Here is a 21651-nt window from a genome sequence, read left to right on the forward strand (position 1 = left end):
GCAGAGTCGCTAGTTAGAAAGAAAAAAAGTAGAAATCAAACCCTGTACCATTTAAAAATGGCGATCGGAACAGTGAGGCTTATGGCAAGTCCGGATTGGGAGGCAGCCCCCGCTGTCATCCCTGTCCTACAGCTCAAGCTGTCTGCTTTCCAGGACCCCTCCTGGGTCCCGGAATTGAGTCTTCCAAGCCGGGGAGACCCCTCTGCTGTCTGATTTAGGAGCGGCTCTGGATGCGCCGATCCGAGCCGCTCCTAACGCTGGTTCACTGAAACAGGAAGTCTACAGCTTGAGTTTTCTAAGAAACCCTGTAATAATCTCCTTGCCTGAAAAAAGGTCACGATTTCTGCCCTGTAATTGTTTGTTTAACAAATAGAGCTTTTCAAAGACATCACTCAGGTAAAATATATCATGTTTAGCAGAGGTCATCATTCCTTGCCTCTGAAAAATGTCACAACTGAGTCCCAAAAGCAACAAAACAACAAAGGCAGTTACCTTTGGACAGCCAACGGACTTCTGTATGCAATAATAATTATGTGAGGTCTTTGTTATTGTCCTCACAAAGCTGTCAAAACAAACAGTCTTGAAGTGCATTTGATTTAATGTAATTTACTGCTTTTATTACAATCTGTAGACTCATGCAAGCACCCTGCTAGTCTTTTTGAAACTAAGTGTTGTCGGCAAACAACGCAGTGAATACAGAATACTTCTGACACAACACCTTTCAAATATGCATTAAATCCTCTGTACCTACCTGTCATAGACGCAGCACCATCAGTAGCACAGGCCAGAATGTTCTCGAGAGGGATAGATATCTTTCTCATTGAAGTACCTCTTGACTTCTTCAAAAATTGTTTCACCTTTAGTATCTGTTTTAAGCTTTCGAGCAAATAGCATTACTTCTTTCAATCTGTTGTTGTGCAAATATCTAATATAATCCATCAGTATTGCTGTGTTATTTGGTAAACATGATTCATTAATTTGCGAGCAAACTTCTGAACTTTTAACTGTGAAACTAGTTGCTTTTCAACATCTTCTGCCATTTCATCAATACGCCCCGACACCGATGAATTGCTCAAAGAGATGGATTCACTAATTTCACAAGCATCTCGGTTCATGACAGTTGAAATAACAGCAGACACTGCTGGCAAAATCAAGGATTCCCCCACATTGTGTGTTTTTCCTTCCTTGGCTATCATTTTGATATCTCACAAGATGTGATTAAACCTTTGTCTTTTAAAACCAATTTCTGAGCAAACATTTTCTTCAATGTAGGTCTAGTTTCAAATTTATTTTGCAACGCTTGAAAATATTCCAGTGGTTTATCCTTCTTTTCTTTATGAGACGTTTGCAGATGCTTCTGCAACTTATGTGGATGCATACTCTCCTTGGAAAGTGCAGTCATACATATCAAACACATTGGTTTAGTGCAGTTTCGTGGTGATGGAATAAATCCGTAGCCAAGGTACTTGTCTGAGTATTGCCAACATTTCTTTTTCGCTTCCCAGTTTTTAATCTGCCCTTTCCAGATAAGATGATTGACAAAATAGTAGCTGGAAAACTCCAGGTCTTCCTGGGTGACTTATATACTCTAAACACTTTTCAGCCTGGTTGGAGATGGTGCTAGTATCTTTAGTTGGTGATCTCCATCTGAATGTGTACAAGAGCCATGTCTCTTTGTTGCTCCTACTGGATTTATCAGTAGCCTGTGATATAGTGAACCATGTAATCTTGCTAAGATGTTTGAAAGTAGAAGCATCAGAAGATGTGGTTTAGAATAGTTTAAATTAAGAGTCCTCAACATGGCACAAATGGGTACCTTGGCACCTGCTGACACCTTTTCAGGCTCCACCTAGTATTTTTAGAAAGTGGATGGGGTCATGTGAGGATCTTGTCCTGCAGAGTTGTTGATTGGCCACTGGAGATCTGATTGGATGTGCAGATTAAAATAAACATGGTTTCAGTAGCAGCTGCAACCACCATATTTGCTTTATTCTCTCTTGCTCCTCTTTCCCAACATAGTTCTAATATTACTCCTCTTCTCCTCTGCACTTCTCCTCTGTATGTATGGTTCTGCCTCTTGCAGCAGATATTTTGTGGTTGGCTCTGCCTCTGGTGGCAACCATTTTGTAGTTGTTTCCACCACCCTGTGACAGAATTCCAAAGGCTCATAAAAGCTGGGTGAACCTTAAGGTTGCCAGGCACTGGCAGGAAGTTTTGGAGTGGTATCCCAGCCCATCACAGACTCCAAGCATCTATTCAGAACATTAACAGCATTCTCAGAATTAGGTGGAAAAGAAAGGTACTGCTCTGTATCATCTGCATATGGACGATGCTGCTGTCCAGAACTTCTGATAACCCTTCCAGTGGCTTCATGCAGATACTAAATAACATTGAGGATAAGACTGAATTATGTGGAACTGCACAAGTCCCAGTGTCAAGAGGTGGCTCAGTAGGATACTATGGTCAATAACATCAAAGGCTGCTGAGAGATCCAGCAGAACTAGCAAGATCAAATTTCCCCTGTCTATTTCTCAATAGAGGTTATCAGCCAAGATGACCAAACAGTCTCTGTTCTAAATCATGGCCTGAACTCAGATTGAAATGGATCCAGAAAATCAGTCTCTTCCAAGGATCCCTGGAGCTGAGAAGCAAAAACCTGCTCAAGCACCTTGTCCAAGAATGGAAGACTGGAGACTACCTGGAAGTTCTCCAACATAAGAGGGCTTCAGGAGGTTTTTTCAGAACAGGTCTAATTACTGCCTTCTTGAGTGTAGGCAGCACAACACCTGCCCTCAAAGAAGCATGTACCATGCTCCTTACCCACTTGACCAGTCCCCCTGGAAACTTTTATCAGCCAGAAAGGGCAAGGGAGGAGAACACAGGTGGTAGGTCGTATTACTCCAATGATCTTGTTCCTGTCCTTGGGCTTCACAAGCTGAAAAGGTGTCTGTATAAGTAAGACAAGCAGGTGCCAAAGGTACATCATCTGAATACGCATGTGAGCCAGGATCTAAGCAGAGCAGATCTGGGTGAATATGTCTGCAAAGTAAGTAGCAAATTGATCACGGTGCTCTCAAGTGATCAGAATCCAGTTCCCTGGGGCCATGATGTACTTTTATGGTGTAAAAGTAAGTAGCAAATTGATCACGGTGCTATCAAGTGATCAGAATCCAGTTCCCTGGGGCCATGATGTACTTTTATGATGTAAAAGTAAGGAGCAAATTGATCACGGTGCTATCAAGTGATCAGAATCCAATTCCCTGGGGCTATGATGTAAAAGCCCCCAAACCATATGGAACAGTTCAGATGGGCAATTACCTGAAGATACAATTGTGGCACAGAAATGCTTCCTTTTTGCCATCATAGCTACCATGGAAAAGACTGTAATATGAGCTCTGACCAGCCTTGCTCCGAATTTTCTACCAGTATGCTCTAGCCATCATTCCTCCCTTTTCACTGTCATCAGAACTCCAGTAAACCAAAGAGAAAGAGTGCTTAGGGACAATTTGTGTCAACAGCCCAGCCATTTCCATCTTCCAGAGAGTGGTCAGGACCTTGACAGAATCAGCAGCAGCCAAGGTAGGGAAATCGCCAGGTGCCAATAGGAAACCAATGGGATCCATCAGGCATCTGAGGCTGACCACTTTAATGGGGCCACCGCCCCTGCAGAGGAAGGAGGAAACAGTATGTCTATACTCTATCAGGTAATTATGTGTCCATGAGAAGGGAGTTAGTTTTAATTAACTATCCCACTTCAAGAGCACCCTCGCCAGCAGTGTTATAGTTCAAATCCAGTGTATACCTTGATAAATGTTTGGGCACCATAATTACTTGGGTAGGCACGGTCATCATAAATGACATGAAGTCACAAGCCATTGAGAACTTTAACTTTGGGGAAGGTGATACATATGTTACATAAGAAGTATACACATCTTCATTCTTAAGTATGTGTTTGAAAGAGTGGTTTTCAGGATTGTAAAATGCTCTAAGCCTATGATTGTGTGGATCACAACAAACTGTATAGTGTTACCCTGCTTATTTAATTTATATGCAGAGTACATAATGGGGAATGCCGGCCTGGATGGAGCACAAGACGGAATTAAGATTGCTGGGAAAAACATCAACAACTTCAGATATGCAGATGACACCACTCTTATGGAAGAAAGTGACAAGGACCTAAAGAACCTCTTGTTGAGGGTGAAAGAGGAGAGCGCATAAGTAGGCTTGAAACTCAACATCAAAAAAACTAAGATCATGGCATCTGGCCCCATCATACCTTGGCAAATAGAAGGAAAAGACATGGAAGTAGTGACAGACTTCACATTTCTGGGATCCAAGATCACTGCAGATGGTGACTGTAGACATGAAATTAAAAGATGTTTGCTCCTTGGGAGGACAGCTATAGCAAACCTAGGCAGTATAATAAAAAGTAGAGACATCACCCTGCCAACAAAAGTCCATATAGTCAAAGCAATGGCATTCCCAGTAGTAATGTATGGCTGTGAGAGTTGAACCATAAGGAAGACTGAGTGCAGAAGAATAGATGCTTTCGAGCTGTGGTAATGGAGAAGAATCTTGAGAGTCCCTTGGACTGCAAGAAGATCCAATCAGTCAGTCCTAAGGGAAATCAACCCTGACTGTTCCCTGGAAAGTCAGATGGTGAAGCTGAAGCTCAAATACTTTGGCCACTAAATGAGAAGGGAGCACTCACTGGAGAAGACCCCGATGCTTGGAAAGACAGAAGGCAAAAGAAGAAGGGGATGGCAAAAGATGAGATGGCTGGATAGTGTTACTGATGTAACATAAATTTGAGCAGCCTTCGAAGGATGGTGGAAGACAGGAGGGCCTGTTGTGACTTGTCCATGGGGTCACAAAGAGTCAGACTCAACTGTGCGACTGGACAACAATAACAACAAGATTGTGATCACACACATTAATAATGCACTTTCAATCTACTTTCCAACTGGATTTTACTGTGTGAAATGGCTTTTCCTGCCAGCCAGTTTAAATCAAGCTGTATGAGAAGCCAACCCCAAGGTGAACCGGCAGGAATGGTCTGCCCCTCACAGCACATATGATACTTCGGCTGTCTTTTACAGTCCCTTTAAACATTAAAGGGAATGCAGTAGAAGTCTAACGAACAGCTGAGAGACAGACGGAATCTGTTCCCGCTATTTCTGGATTTACCGGTACATGAATTTATTAACCTGTTCAATTCTGTTCCCATTCATTGACCAAATTTTCTTTTTCGGGCATTTGTTGAATAGAATTACTTTTGTTTTTTCATAATTAATTATTAGATGTTCTTTACTGCAATATGTAGAGAAGCTGTCCAATGCCCTTTGCAGGCCTACTGTTGTTCTTGCTAATAAAAGTGCATCATCTGCATATAGCAGTAATGTTAGGTACTACGGGGCCAGTTTTGGCGGGTGAAACTTTGGGTCAATCAAATATTTAATCATATCACTGATGTAGAAGTAAAATAATAAAGAGGCCAAAAAGGCAGCCCTGTCTGATTCCTTTAAAAGTTCTAACTGGGTCAGTAAGGTGTCCTTGTTTGTTAAATCTCACCCTAAGGGAGGATTTCTCGTGGAGGGCACGTATGAGAAATAGTAGTCTTTTATCCGCCATGGAAAGCTCTAGTTTGTGCCATAACCTCTGTCGTGATATTGAGTTGATAACTGCCTTCAAATCAAGGAAGGCGGTATAAAGAGAGGTTGGTCCTTGGGCCGAGTACTTCTCTATTAGCTGTTGGAGTACCAAACAGTGCTCCATTGTTGATCTCCCTAGCGGTAATTCCCAAATAGATAAAACCTGGATAAATTTGGGAAGTCAAAATATATCCAAAAATACTAATAAAGCATTTTTAAGATAAATTTTCAGCTTGGGTAGATCCAAATGCACACCTCTAGCAATAACCCTGATCTAGTGTCCGGAGGCCCTTTGGAGTGGATGTCGGCTAATAAAATTAATACATATGAAAGCACTGCTGGAGAGCAGAACAACTGAGGTGTGCCCTGCTCTTGATTGGGTTACAATCCTACTGAATAGCAATCCCGTAGTTTGGGGGTGCTACAGGACCCAGCTCTTTTATGTACAGTTAGTTCAGTTCTAGGTTTTCTCCTCATGTAAAGTTATATTTATTATAAAGTTATTTTATTAGCTTTTTATGGATTTTATTGGTGTGGCATCTCTTCAAGACACTTATCAGTATCACTGTTTTTTGAACTGTGAAGTAAAGTGTAACCAGAGGCCAGTTATCATGCAAATTCATAACAGTGAATTGGATCCCTCATTTGTCATTTTCGGAGTCTGGTTTGTAAAAGACCACTGAATTAAACCATATTTCTTTAAACTGACTCCTATGGATGCAATTTCAGAATGAGCAATGACACTATATGTTATTAATCATCACTGTTAGGTTGAGCACTCAACAGAGCAAAATTTGCTTTTGTCAGACATTACACAATAGTACAAAAACCATTATGTGTGTTTCTGTTTTACTGCAAGAGGAGTGCTTAATCCTGGCTCGACTGTCTATCGTTGTTTAAGATACATTTATAAACAGAAGTCTTCCTGAGGGATCCATAAATCATACATCACTTCTTAGTTATGCGAAATTTTAACAGCGTGTTAACATGCAAAAATAAAGGTTTGTCACTTACAGTGCTAATAAACCTGCCTTACCATGTTGTGTTTGAAGCAAATCCACATGCCACCCATTCTGAAGGTAGATTTTGTATATGCAGCTCTAGTTTACCATTAACTTTAATATACTGTTGCAATGAACTTTAAAGCACAGACATTAGCTCTTTTGCCTTATACCCCTTGACCTGTCAGTTTTATATATACAAGGAAAATATTTTTTAAATAAACCTACTTTAGACTTTGGATATTGCATTGTGTGGGGGGGGGCGGGCTGTGAAAGTGATTTATAATTTTAAAAAATAGCTTTTCAGGAATTTTGTTGTTGTGGACGTTATAATTCCAAAAAGAAAAAAATCTTGCTTTCATGTACTTGATTGTGCCTTGGAAAACACTTCCCCAAGGAAACCTTGCATGGAGTGTTATTATGTAGAAACAGTTTTTGGTAACTTCCAATTATGACCTGTACCTAGGGTTTCCTGCATGGCCTGGAAACTGGCAGGAGTCTAAGGGAATGGGGACAATGAAGGCTGTTGATAATGGAATGACATCACTTCTCAGGAAAACCCAGAAGTGACCATAGAGTGGAGTGAACTGATGCCATGTCTGGGTTTCCCCTGGAAGTGATGTCATGCTGTTACCAATGGGTTTTTTAAACATTTTTCTCTCACTGGCTGCAGCAGTGGAGGCAGGAAACAGGAGCCAGGGGAGGAGGATAACTTGTTCTGAGTTAGTATGTGGGAACCTTACTGTAGTCCTGAAAGGCTTTAGTCCTGAAAGAGGAATTAAGTAACAATACTTCAGGATTACTGATCTCTCTCAGAAGAAATTCTAATTCTGACTCTTGCCTAAATGTATCTGTTCTCAGAATGCTACTGTCTTGTATAAGTTAAAACATCTGGTACATCTACTTAGTTCGTTATTATTCTATCATCTAAGGAGCTCATAGTATCATATATTGCTGTCCCACTCCCTGTTTTATCCTCACAGCAACGCTGTGATGAAGGTTAGACTGGACGTACATATCTGGAGGAAGGTTACCTAGTAAGCTTCATGGCAGAATAGAGGTCTGGATATGGGTTTCACATGATGTACAAGAACATGGTGCTTCTGAGAAACAAAAAGTAGGGAAATATTATTTTATATAAAGCATATGTAAATAATGCAAAAAGAAGGAAGCTGTAGAAGATAGTTGGTCTTTGCTCATCTACTTTCAGACTTACAGTACAACCCTAAGAACACTTTCCTCATTGAATACACCAAAGTAGACCTCTTTAGGATTGTTCTCCTGAAAGATCATGCACACTACATTCTTATCACAAGAGCATAAATAATTGCATTCTAATAATTTGCAGTGGGTGTTTAATCAGTTTTAAAATATTCTCGTTCTGGATAGTGCATATATTTCAGCTGCAACAGCCTGATTCATCTAAAGAGATCTGAGCATGTAGCAGGTGTTCATGTGTGTATTACTTGCTAGATGAGGAAACACAGACATAAATTGGATTCTGATCCAACTGCACATTTGACTGTGCATCCAAATATGTATCCACATGCTGGCACAGATAGTCTTACATAAATAAATTTTAAAAGCATGACTAGAGCTGGATGGGGTGATTCATATCACATTTAAATTATGTTATTGTTACCAAAGCTTAAATTCTAAGCAATATTCTACTGAACAGCTCTTTTTGAAAACTTTCTACACTTTTGGTTCTTCTCCCTGTATAAATGAAATTGACCAGTTTCTGACACCAAAGGAATGTCATATCTTCTAAATTTGTATTTTTTTTACCACAGTAACCTGTGCAAACTTACCTGCACTTGTCTCCAGTTGCCAAATCAAGCTTGTTCTACAATGTTCTAATACTACTTCTGTTAATAATAAACATCTGCATGGCAGTTTAAGGTATTCAGAGTACATTATTGAGAAAGGATCCTTCATCACAGGAAGACTCAGATGCTGGAGGCAGGTACTACTGCTAGCTGAGCAGAGTGCCACAGCACTGGCCATGATTCTGTAATCCATTCAGCCAAACTATACTGGCTCCTTCTTTCCCTCTCCCAATGCTGACCAGTAGCTTTCTTTTTTACTACCTTATATGTTAAGGTAGTTCTGAAAATTTATTTGGCAATAAAAAAGAAATCTGTTAGAAACTTAGATAGGTATGTGATTATTATGTATGTTCACATTGACACGGAATGGTGAAGTGTCAAGGAAAGTTTTAGTACACAGTTAATTTGGGAAAGCTGATTTTTTTTGTGCAAAATGAGTAAAGGTTAACTATGTATTACAGCTGGCAACCATTTAAAGAGCTGTCTTTTAATAGGTAACTGATGAACTGGTTAAATATAAATACATTTGTATATAATCAAACAGTTAGTGTAGGTGCTTTTTCTGAGATGTGGAGGATGGATGAGAACTTACACTCATAAACAAATGGGACCATGTAATATTAGAAGAAAATACCAATTTTTACATTAACTTTTCCATTATTTATTGCTATAATACACCAGAATAAAAATAGTCTACAAAAGCTACCAACAAATACGCCTTTAATTTTCTCTTAAATATGCCTCCACTGGTTAATTAAGTGATGTTTTGGTTTATTAATCTAGCAATTAAACCAATTAAAGCATGAAGCTGTAATGTATGAATGTAAATGTATGTATATATTAAGCCTTACACAGGCAGTTAGAATACTTATGTATAGTTACTTACACTTTACTTTTGTTTTTGCAGGTGGAATGGGTGGTATATCAGACAGCTTATTAAAGAGACAAGCTTGCTGCTTTCCCAAAGTAGGATGACAGAACAAGTCATGGTATGTATTGTAATTTCAGTGCTGCAATACATCTTGAAGCTGTCTGGGGTAAAATGCTTGCTAAGCATTGCATTGGGGCTGTCAGAATGCTTCATGGGGTAGTAATTAAATTGAGGCAATTCTACAGTTCATTTTGTGGAACCAAGCCAAAACTGAATGTAGCTTAGAAATATTCTTTCATAGACCTTTACTTTATTTTTAAAAAGTGGAAGAGCCAGATGTCTTTCATCTAAGGATATTTTCTTCAATGGAAAACATCCAGCTTCCTGCTATTGTCAACTGTAATTTGCTTGTTTGTTAGCTGACTGATTTTTTTTCACATTACACCTGAAAGAAAAGAGGACACTGAGAATTTAAAATATAATTGCTTTTGCAATGTGGATCTCAGCTACTGTTGAAATAACTGGGGACTGGAAAAATAAAGAGGGCCTTGGTTCCTTTGTCTGTTCTTAAAGATAACTTAAACGTAGCCTTAAGGCTACTTAGATATTTCTGGATTGTGTATATTTTAAAATGACTACTAGAAAAACTGTGCTAAAATCCGAAGACCATCCCAGCAGAGCCTGAAGGTGATCTAGGTAAACTAGGATACTCTTGTGTAAGATGATGTGGTGTTTTTTTTTACTTTTTAACATGGGCAGGAAGAAAGGCAATTTACTAAAGTTTAATCACAACCATAGAATTATAGGATCAGGGAGTTGGAAGGTACCTCCAGGTTCATTTAGTCTAACACCCTGGTCGTTTTCGCACTTAGCGTTTGCTCCCCTTATTCCACGGCGCAATTATGTCCTGCTCATTTTCCTCGTTTTCGCACATGGACTCATTTGCGGAGTCGCTTTCCATGAAGCCCCGGCTCAAATCGTTTTCCCACTGGCATCGACTTGAGTTCGATGCCCTGTCAATCATTTTTTTTTAAGCGCAAGTCTGGTTGCGTAAGGACGTAATAACGTAACATCGAGCAGTCACAGCTGTTCCTTCCCCTTCTTTTCGTGGACAAACCGCATCACGTGTGCTGCTTCTGCTTATGGATTGGCTGCAGCTGTAGTATCCTCCACAGCCCTTTATGTATTAACAGAAGCATTCACAGTGGAGAATCCTAGCACTAGATTCCCCCCCCCCCCAAATTCTGAAGTTGCGAAATATCGCAATAACGAAGAGAGAGAAATCGAGGGGTTTGTGTGTGTGTGTGTGTGTGTGGCAGCTTCTTCCTTTCCCAGCCTCGCTCCCTCCCGGGTGGCGAAGCTGGGATTTCCTCCGCGCTCTTCCCCCTCCCCGGCTGGCGCTTGCAATGGGGACCTGACTGATTCCTGCCGCCAGAGCTCCCCCCCCGCCCCATTCTCTCCTTCCCCTTCTGTGGCGCGTGTGAAGAGCGAGCTCGCGTCTATTTTCTAACCGAGCGGAATGTAGCCAGGGAGAAGAATGCAGGACTCCAACTTCCCATTTTATACATGGCGATTTTGTGCAGGTCCAGAAATCCTGGTGGCACAGCTGAGGGAGGCATTGCCTTTTTAAAACACACACACATGAACGCTTTGGCCCGCGCTGGCACTAGATTTCCCCCCCCCCCAACAATGTATAATGTAGTTGCGAGATAACGCAACAGCGAAATAACGCAACTAAAGTCAATAATAATAATAAAAAATTCTAATGAAACCAATTGAAGTGGCAATTGAGGCTATTCCAGGAGGGTTTTTTTTTTTTTCCTATTTGTTAATTTCGAAATATCGCTATTATGCAAGAAATATGAAGTTTAAAAAAAATGGCAGTGCGGGCACTTTTGGGAAGCGCCGCGAACGGCTGATGATTGGCCAAGGGGGTGGATGGGGTGGGAGGACAGAAAGGGAGAGGGTGACGCCCACAAAGCAGTCGATCCGGCGTGGATGGATTTCCCACAGCAAACTCCGAGGAGTGGATCCGGTGTGGATCCGGAGGTTTTCAAAAACTCCGGAAGCATGTTGAAAAACATACTCCGGCTTGAAACCCCTGAAGCGCTGGAGCAAACTGCAGCGCCGGAGCAACAGGTGCGAAAACCAGGAAAAGATCCGGAGGTAAATGGGGTGCTACACCGGAGTAAACGCTAGTGCGAAAACGTTCCCTGCATAATGCAGGGACTTCATAAATACCTCCCTCACACACACATACATTCCCAGTGACCCCTACTCCATGCCCAGAAGATGGCAAAAACCTTCAGGATTCCTTGCCAAACTGGTCTGGAGAAAAATTGCTGACTGACCCTTAAGTGCCAATTGTCAGGGCCACAAGAATCAAGCCCTGATGCAACCCCTTCTGCTCTCCTTCTCATGATCTACCTAATTCACAGAATCAGCATTGGTGCCATATGGCCATCTAGCCTCTGTTTAAAAACCTCCAAGGAAGGAAAGCCCACCACCTCCCACAGAAGCCTGTTCCACTGAGGAACTGCCCTGTCAGGAAGTTCTTCCTAATGTTTCACCAGAAACTCTTTTGATTAAATTTCAACCCGTTTGTTCTGGTGCAACCATCTGGAGCGACAGAAAACAACTCCACACCATCCTCTATATGACAGTACTTGAAGATGGTGATCATGTCATCTCTCAGTCATCTCCTCTCCAGGCTAAACATACCCAGCTCCTTAAACCTTTCCTCAAAGGACTTGGTCTCCAGATCCCTCACAATCTTCATTGTCCTCCTCTGGACATGTTCCAGCTTGTCTAGATCCTTCTTAAAATGTGGTGCCCAAAACTGAATACAATATTCTAGGTGAGGTCTAACCAGAGCAGAAAGTGATACTATCACTTCTCATGATCTGGACACTATACTTCTATTGATACAGCCCAAAACTGATTTTGCCTTTTTAGCCACCACATCACACTGCTAATGTTCAGTGTATGGTCCACTAAGACACGTAGATCCTGTTCACACATACTACTACCAAGACAAGTCTTCTCCATCCTATAATTATGCATTGGATTTTTCCAGGGGTGATTTCATAGAAAAAGAGGTGTTGGAGATCATTAGCACAACTCATTTATATATACCACACACCCCTGACATCACTGGAAGGTGTACTAAATTATATCAGTTCAGCATCTACCTTAAAATGCTCATTGAATTATAATTATCATAATAAAACCTTACTCCCATCATTCTTCTTAAATTACTTTCTCCTATGTGGCCACAGCGACATAATGAAAATTTCCATCTGCCTGCTTGATATATTTTAGTTATTTTCCCATTTTTTGTGGGGAAAAATATTAGAAAGTCTGTCAGATCTTAGAGTTCAGCAAAATTCTCACAGGGGATTTGAACAATGGAGTCCAGAAGCAGTTATGGGGCGGGGGGGAGAAAGAGCTCAATAAAATTGAGAGGTTCTGGAGCTCCACTCCTGTGAGCTCCTGCTCAAAGTGAGGCCTGGATTTTTTTTACCTAAATGCAGAACTTTACATTTATCCATGTTAAAATTCATGTTATTTGCCCAGTTTTTAAAATTCATGTTATTTAGCCCAGTTTTCCAGCCTGTTAAGATCATCCTGCATCTGATTTCTACTGTATGTGCAACCCCTCCCAGTCTAGTATCATCTGGTAATGTGATAAGCATTCCCTCTATCCCTTCATCCAAATAATTTATAAAGATGTTGAACAAAACAGGTCCCAAGACAGATCCCTGAGGCACGCCACTTGTCACTCCTCTCCAAGAGTATGAGGAGCAATTCACAAGCACTCTTTGGGTGCAATCCATCAACTAGTTACAGATCTATCTAGCAGTAACAGGATCCAAACCACATTTTACCAATTTGTCAGCAAGAGTAGTAATTGGAACGTTATCAGAAGCCTTATTGAAATAAAGATAAACATCATTCCCCTGATTCAGCAAGATAGTAATTTTCCTCAAAAAAGGAGATAAGGGTAGTCTGAAATGACTTGTTCTTGAGAAACTTAGTGGCTCTTAGGCCGTTTTCGCACTTAGCGTTTGCTCCCCTTTTTCCGCGGCGCAATTATGTCCAGAGCATTTTTCTCGTTTTCCCACTAGTGACTCTTTGCGGCGTCGCCTTCCCTGAAGCCCCGGCTCAAATCGTTTTCCCACTGGCATCGGCTTGAGTCCGATGCCCTGTCAATCATTTTTTTTTTAAGCGCAAGTCTGGTCGCGTAATGACGTACTAACGTACTAACGTAACATCGAGCTGCTGCCTCCCCTTCATTTCTTGGACAAACCGCATCACGTGTGCTGCTGCTGCTTATGGATTGGCTGCAGCTGTAGAATCCTCCACAGCCCTTTATGTATTAACGGAAGCATTCACAGTGGAGAATCCTAGCACTAGATTCCCCCCCCCAAATTCTGAAGCACTAGATCCCCCCCCCCAAATTTCCTCCGCTCTCTTTCCCCTCCCCGGCTGGCGCTTGCAACGGGGACCTGACTGATTCCTGCTGCCAGAGCTCCCCCCCCCCGCTCCATTCTCTCCTTCCCCTTCTGTGGCGCGTGTGAGGAGCTCGGTCGCGTCTACTTTCTAACCGAGCGGAATGTAGCCAGGGAGAAGAATGCAGGACTCCAACTTCCCATTTTATACATGGCGATTTTGTGCAGGTCCAGAAATCCTGGTGGCACAGCTGAGGGAGGCATTCCCTTCTTAAAACACACACACATGGACGCTGTGGCCCGCACCGGCACTACATTCCCCCCCCCCCAGCAATGGTCGTTTTCGCATTATCGAGATAACGCAACAGCGGAATAACGCAACTAAAGTCAATAATAAAAAAAAATTCTAACGAAACCAATTGAAGTGCCAATTGAGGCTATTCCAGGAGGGTTTTTTTTTTTCTATTTGTTAATTTCGAAATATCGCTATTACGCAAAACTGTGAAGTTTAAAAAAAAAAAATGGCCGTGCCGGCACTTTGGGGAAGCGCCGCGAAATGCTGATGATTGGCCAAGCGGGTGGATGGGGTGGGAGGACGGAAAGGGAGAGGGTGACGCCCCCAAAGCAGTCGATCCGGCGTGGATGGATTTCGCACAGGAAACTCCGCTGAGTGGATCCGGAGTGGATCCGGAGGTTTTCGGAAACTCCGGCAACTTGCTGAAAAACATACTCCGGCGTAAAATCCCTGAAGCGCCGGAGCAAAGCGCAGCGCCGGAGCAACATGTGCGAAATCCAAGAGAAGATCCGGAGGTAAATGGGGCGCTACGCCGGAGCAAACGCTAGTGGGAATACGGCCTTAGTGATCATAGCCATCTTTTCTAAATGTTCAAAGACTGACTGATGATTTGTTCTAAAGCTTTTTCAGGTATAGATGTCAAGCTGACAGGTTGGTAGTTTCCTGGATCCTCCTTTTTTCTTTCTTTCTTGAAGATGGGGACAACATTTGCCCACCTCTAGTCTTCTAACACTTCACCTGTTCTCCAAGAATTCTCAAAAATAATGGACACAGGCTCAGAAATTATGTCCATGAGTTTTTTTAATACCCTTGGATACAGTTTGACTGGGTTAGACTTAGTTTTGTTGAAAGAAACTAGGTCTTTTTATACTAACGCTATGCTGATCCTAGGCTGCAACTCCCCTCCCTCATCATATGTTCTATTTTTTGCCATGTTGAGCATCCTTTCTCTCACAAGAGAAGACTGAGGAAAAATAGGAATTGAGCAGTTCTGTCCTTTCTTCATCACGTTGCAATTTTACTTTTCTGTTCCCACAATGGGCCTACCATGTCCTTGCTCTTTTTCTTACATAAGAAAAGACCCCCCCCCCCCTTTTTGTTGTTTTTAGCATCTCTCGGTAGCCTAAGCTCATACTGAGCTTTAGTTTTCCTAACTCTCGCTACAAGCACTGGTTATTTGTTTATATAAATCCTTGGTTATAAGACCCTCCTTCCATTTCTTAAATGAGTCTTTTTATTTTTCAAGTCTCTAGAAAGCTGTTTAAGCAGCCACCTTTGCTTCTTTAGGCTCCTTTCTTTTTTCCTTCTCATAGGAATCATTTGTGATTGTGCCTTCAATATTTTACTTTTAAGGAATTCGTACCCCTTTTCAACTCCCTTCTCCTTAAGTTGTTTCTGACCATGGGTTTTTACCCAGCATAACTCTTAAGTTTGTGAAAATTTGCTTTCCTGAAGTCCAACCTATATGTCTATGTACAGCTTTTCCCTTCCCCAAGACTGTAACTTCCAAAATCACATGGTCGCTACTACCCAGGGTGCCCACTACTTCTGCCTCATCATCCAGTTCTTCCCTGTTGGTAAGTCCAAGATAGCAGATCACCTTGCTTCCTTCTCCACTCTCTGGACAATGAAGTTGTTAGCATTGTTGTATCTATCAGTAACTCGTGGGGTATGAAGGGGTGGCTAAAAATCCTGGTCAGAGTGAGAAAACACATTGAGATTAATTGCTGGTAAAGAGACAGGTCAGTTGAGTCCCGTTTTTCCTCCAGATTTGTACCACTTCATAATCTAAATATGACATTTGGTCTCTGAAGTTTGGGCATCTGACATATCATAGAATTTTGTCTGAATTCATAGATTTATTTGGATGTGTATTGGGCTACAAACAGTATGGAATTAGCTGGTCCCTTCAGGTGTGAGCAGAAATGTTAATTGTCCGTGAGAGATTCCTCTTTTTTTGCTTGCTTCATATCATATTAAGGAATTTGTGCATATTTAAATAAAACTGGTTACTTTAGACTGCTAAGGTCCTAATAGAGGGGGCAGATATGAATCCATCAGTAGTCCTGGCCAAGTTTAACCTCAGCTTCTGGTAGGCTACTTGTTAGCTACTTGCTGGCAGCATCTCACACCAGAGCATCCACTTTCTCTTTCTCTATCTCTTCCTGCAGGCCAATTCATGAATATCAAGAGCCCCCAATGGGTGCTAGTACTCAGTATTGATGAGTACCATAGCAACAACAGCAAAAGCCCTGGGGAGGGAAAACTTGTTAAGCACTTTAAGGCATTTATTGATGGGGGAGTTTGATTACACAAGCCACTTACCAGCTGTTTGGCTATGGAGACATGAAAAGGGGACTCACTTGGTGTTGCATTGCATTCAACTGAACCCCAGCTGCTATACGGTATGGGGGGATACAGATGGGGCTCAGAACCATTTGACATGTTTCTTTACATGAAATAAATGAATAAAGTGCACCTTCCCCCCAGGTTCTATGTCACATTGTTCTTAAAAGTTCTGATAGACTGTAGGGCTGAAGGTATCATATGCTAGTCTCAGTACACAATGCAAAGCTCTGCCAATCTTAGACATGGCCAAAGGAATGAGCTGAAGGGGCAAGAACCAAAGTTCTGTTAGTCCATTGCTTGCAGTTTACCATTGAGCAAGTCATTGAGAACAGGACTGGTCTGCGATGCACTTTGTTTTGTTTGCCTGCTTGCTGTGCACTGGTTTATTTATGAACTTTTTTGTTTCAGTTGTGGACCCCTTTGAATCCCTATGGGAGAAAAGCAAGTAAATACTTTTCTGGTGTTTTAGTTTAGTGTATTGTATTCACTCATCCCAGTTCATAAGAACTGTGGTCCATCTAGTTAGTATCATGTTTACCATAGTGGTCAACCAGATAGGTCTAGGAATTCTGCAAGCAGGACTATCTCCATACTACATGTCTTTTTAAAATAAACTTCAATCATGCCCCTCATTTGTCACCTTTTTTTCAAAATTAAAAAACCCCAACCTTTAGTCTTTCTTCATAGGAAGATGGCCTGATTCCATGATCATTTTGGTTTATTTAAAACAAATACCACTTTTCTTCCAAGTTTAATACAACTTACAAATTATGTGTCATGAGGTATATAATAATATACAGGCTAGATATCTTAACCTCTGTAAACAAGTTTGGATGAAAACTTTACAACTGAGTGTAGGAAGAGTGCATCTCTGTAAGTGATCATACAGCAAGAAGAAGTTGATAAATGAAGTACAGTGGATACATGCAGGGCTTTTTTTTGAGCAGGAACACAGTTCCAGCTGGCTTGGTGTCAGAGGGTGTGGCCTAATATGCAAATGAGTTCCTGCTGGGCTTTTTCTACAAAAAAAGCCCTGGATACATGTATTCTTATAGGGAGACGATCTTTAATTGTGGGTCCTGAATGGAGAAAGGGCTTTAAAGATAAGACGGCATCTTGAGCTAGGAAACAAATGGTCAACCAGTGAAGTTTAACACATGTAATATATTCATTGTTATACAAACAGAAGTTTTGGAGTTGTTCTCGAAGGAAGTAGTATACAGAACACATTAGAGCAGTCCAACCTAAAGACTAAAAAAGCATGGATTAGTGTGGATCACCAGAATTATAAGATAAGTAGCTTCTAAACAGGATGTAATAGAAAGAAGGCACTACTAGGAATGATGCCAAGCTGCTTCTCCAACTACAAGTCTCAGACCAAGTGCATCCCATAGCTCTTCAAGAGTAGGCAACTAATTCCCTCCTATAAGATTGGTCTGCTTAATTATCATTATCTTTGTCTTCTCTGGATTACAGTTCAGTTTTTATCTCTTCTATCACATCACTAGAGCTTACAGACTCTAGTTAAGGAGAAAGAGTGCCACTTCTGTCCTACATACATATAGTAGGTGTCATCAACTTATTGATGAAACTCAGCTCCAAAGTTGTGAATGATCTAATTCAGTAGCCTGACAAAATATTGAAGAGAATAAGTGAGAACACTGGTGTGACATTTCACAAGTCTAGTTCCAAACAGTTGACTGTGAATTCCTGACTTGTCCTATCATACTTAAGAACTGAAATGGTTTGTCCATGTAACCCCTACTCTGCTTTCTAAATGCTGCAACAAAATAGAATAGCTGACTGTATCAAAAGCTTGAGATCAGATCACTAGCAACCGATTCACAAGAAAAGTAAATCCAGTAAAACTCTTTCTCATTTTTTGAATCCAATGTAAGTTCCATGAAGGAGAGAGTCATGACCTGACAATAATGGATACTGAAATAACCCCCAAGACAATCAACCTTGGGACCCACCACCAGATCCTAGGTCATCTCAGCTGGCTCAGCTAAAGCACTTGCTAGTAAATTAAGTGGACACCACACCAGTAAGAGACACTACCTGTCCTTGGTGCCCAGTGTATGCTACATACAATAAAAATGGCAAGTATCTGCATCAGGAACTTGGGAAAACATACATACACACTCACACAGAGGATTATAAGACCCCCCACCCCAGGTCCCAAATTAGGAATGATAGAGATCTGTATACTCTTAGCACAGACATCAGACAAGATTTCAGTCACACAAGGCAGATCAACATGTAACAAATAATGACTTATAGAAATACTAGGAGTAAGGACCATTGTGGAGAAAAATACAATGGACTCTAGAAAGAGGTGGTGGGTGAGTGCTCCCCTAGTTTTGCTGTCTTCCCACTCACCCAAGTGAAGGCATTTATTCCCCCCCCCCTCAACGGGAGCTCATTTGTGCCATCTGGAGAGCAGTTGTAATTCTGAGTGGTCTCCAGCCCTCACCTGGAGATTGGCAACAGTGGTTCCCAGGTGGAAATGGCAGATTTGGGGGTGGAGTCTATGGCATTGTACCTGTCTTACTGAGCAGGTTGCAGAATTTCTGGCCATAGCAGTGAATGAAAAAGAAATTAAAAATGGAGTCTGGTAGGGAAATACCTTGCCCCACTATTCTTAGCTAAGTTTTGCATGTAACCTTGTATTTCCATGCAGTTGGGTTTGCAAATTACTGTGGTTTGTATGTCCCATTTTGAAATTCCTTTGGACCTTGTTTTTCTTTTCTGATATGCCAATAAAAGTTATGTCTGTCTGTCATTGTACCTGTCTGAGTTCCCACCCCTCCTCAAACCCACCCTCTTCAGGCTCCACCTTTCAAATATCCAGGAAGTTGCCAACCTCCAGGTGGAGTCTGATGATCTCCTGGGATCCAGAGTGGGTTTTTTAGTAGTAGGAACTCTTGCATATTAGACCACAAACCCCTGATGTAGCCAATCCTCCAAGAACTTACAGGGCTCTTAGTACATGGTCTAATGTAAGCTCCAGAAGGATTGGCTACATCAGGGGTGTGTGGCCTAATATGCAAAGGAGTTCCAGCTACAAAACCCCCCCTGCTGGGATCACAACCAAACTCCAGACAACAGATTTCTGTCCCCAAAAAGAACTGCTTTGGAGGGTGGACTCTATGGCATTATATTCAGTCAAGACCCCAATAACTTCGTGGAGTGTGCGGCAGAGCGGCAGGGCCACTTGTGAAGTCTGCTAATGGAATTTGTGTGTGACAGAGGGGCTGGACACTGTTTTCAGCCACCTGTATGGACTGCTTAGGGGCTGACTGAGGTACTCACTGGAATGGAGGCCGTTTGTGAGGGCACAGGACAGCAGTAGCTGCTCTGAGGGTTTAAGGCCATTGGTAAGAGAGACGGGGGGCTGCACACTGTTGTTGGCTAGCAGAGCCACATAAGTATTGATGGCCTGGAGGCAGATCAGGAGGCTGCAGGACAGTGGGAGTCATTTGTGAAGGTTTCTGAGGGAGAGTAGCCACTGAAGTGTCTGAGATGTGTGCCTGTCAGAGGCAAGAGTGTATGTGAGGGTTTGGCAAATGTTTCCAGTGTTTCGGGGCTGATGTGGGTGGGGAACAGGGGAGTGAGCCAATAGGTGTGCAGAGGTGTGGAGTGACAGGTGATAGGCCAATGGTTGTTGGAGCTCAAGTTTCAACCAATGGGAGAGCTCCATATTGCCAATATCGCTATGCTTTTATTATTGAGGATTACTTACTGAGTTGGCAATGCACAGGCTCCTTACTCTTCAGGTAGTCCAGAGACTGGCAAGTTGTAAGTGCCAACATGTCTCCCTGTCTCTTAATAAAAGCCTCCATGCTAACATATCTCCTTGCCCTGTTCATGAAATTAGTACCAGTGATCTCTCCATTCAACTTTTGCCTTCACAGCAAAGATATTACCTAGAAGTTTAAGCCACAACCCTTGTTCCTCCCATGAATACTGTCCACTGGACTACTTTCCCTCCAGTCACATATTCCTTACTATCTAGACTGGTATGCTTGTGCATGCATCACGAACATACACAAAACCCCTCAGCTCATGCAGACTAGACCAGAACAGCACCCAAACTCCCAAGTTTCACCCCAAGGGACAATGCTGTTGGGTACCATTCTTGGGTTTTTGTTTTGTACACACTGTTCTCCTCTGTCTACAAGCACTTCCGTTCCATTCTGTGGTGGAAAGCCTCAACATGTGGGGAATATGTGTATAGGGCTGTCACGTATGGCATTTTGGATTGGGTTAGCTATTTAGTTGAACTCTAATATCTAGTCTCAAAATACATCAAGATTAAACTTCAAAATTAAACATCAAATATCAGTCGTTGTTGGAGCAAGAAAACCAGTTTATCAGAATCTCCTGTCAGTTGTTTCATTCTGTGTCCTTTTTATTTTCTGAACTGATCGTATTATATATGCATTCCATTTGTACCTATAAGTGATACAGAAAGTTTACAATATAATGCTTTAATGCCACACATAGACCTTGCAAAATTGTGTCTGATAATCTGCCTGTGTGGAGTTTATATGTCTAAACACCTGCTGTAATTCATGTATGCATACACAATAGTACTGTGGTACAAAAATTATTTTAAATATGCTGATTGAAAAATGTCAAGGACTTTGGGGTGAAAAATGAAAAATTATAAACATAACAAAAGTATATATTTATGCTCTCGGCAGCCAAATGTGCTTTTTAATGGAATTTAAATAAATGGAATTTTTATGACAAAAAAGAAACAGTAAAAGCAGTGATTATATTTTTCATAGTTCATTTGCCTTCTTTGCCCTGCAGATCTTGTGTTGAAGGAAAATGAGATCCCACATGAAGTCTACAATGTGATTGACTCTGAAGAAAGACTCTGAGACCCATCGGTGTTTAATGACCCTTATTGGCCTGTGCAGTGGGAACTGGTATGATCTTAAAAATAGATATGTTTCTTTAGAAGTGATAAGAAATGTCATTTTTTGTTATGTGTTAGCATAGTAGTTGGGCATTCTTAAGTGCTGCTGTTGTTAGGAAGCTGATTTTTAGAGAGACCAATAAACTAGGATACTTGTTGATGTCTCATAAATAGCTCCATAGTATGGTCACAGATAGTTGTTGCAGGGCGGATCCAACAAATCCATGCTTTAAATTGACATTTAAGTGGCAAACTTGTATATGCAATTCTCCAA

The 21651-nt window shown here is 41.6% G+C and overlaps 1 long non-coding RNA gene across 1 annotated transcript in view; it reads left to right on the forward strand.

Annotated features, from left to right (window-relative positions):
* The window catches only part of LOC132570610 (uncharacterized), a 336632-nt gene extending 315245 nt beyond the window's left edge, over positions 1-21387 (forward strand). The window contains exons 3-4 of the long non-coding RNA XR_009555334.1: positions 9389-9470; positions 21269-21387. This is a non-coding gene — a long non-coding RNA (uncharacterized LOC132570610). The remainder of the gene's footprint in view (positions 1-9388; positions 9471-21268) is intronic.
* Positions 21388-21651: the final 264 nt, after the last annotated feature.

Source organism: Heteronotia binoei, chromosome 1 (assembly GCF_032191835.1).
Source record: "Heteronotia binoei isolate CCM8104 ecotype False Entrance Well chromosome 1, APGP_CSIRO_Hbin_v1, whole genome shotgun sequence".
Classification (NCBI taxonomy): Eukaryota; Metazoa; Chordata; class Lepidosauria; order Squamata; family Gekkonidae; genus Heteronotia; species Heteronotia binoei.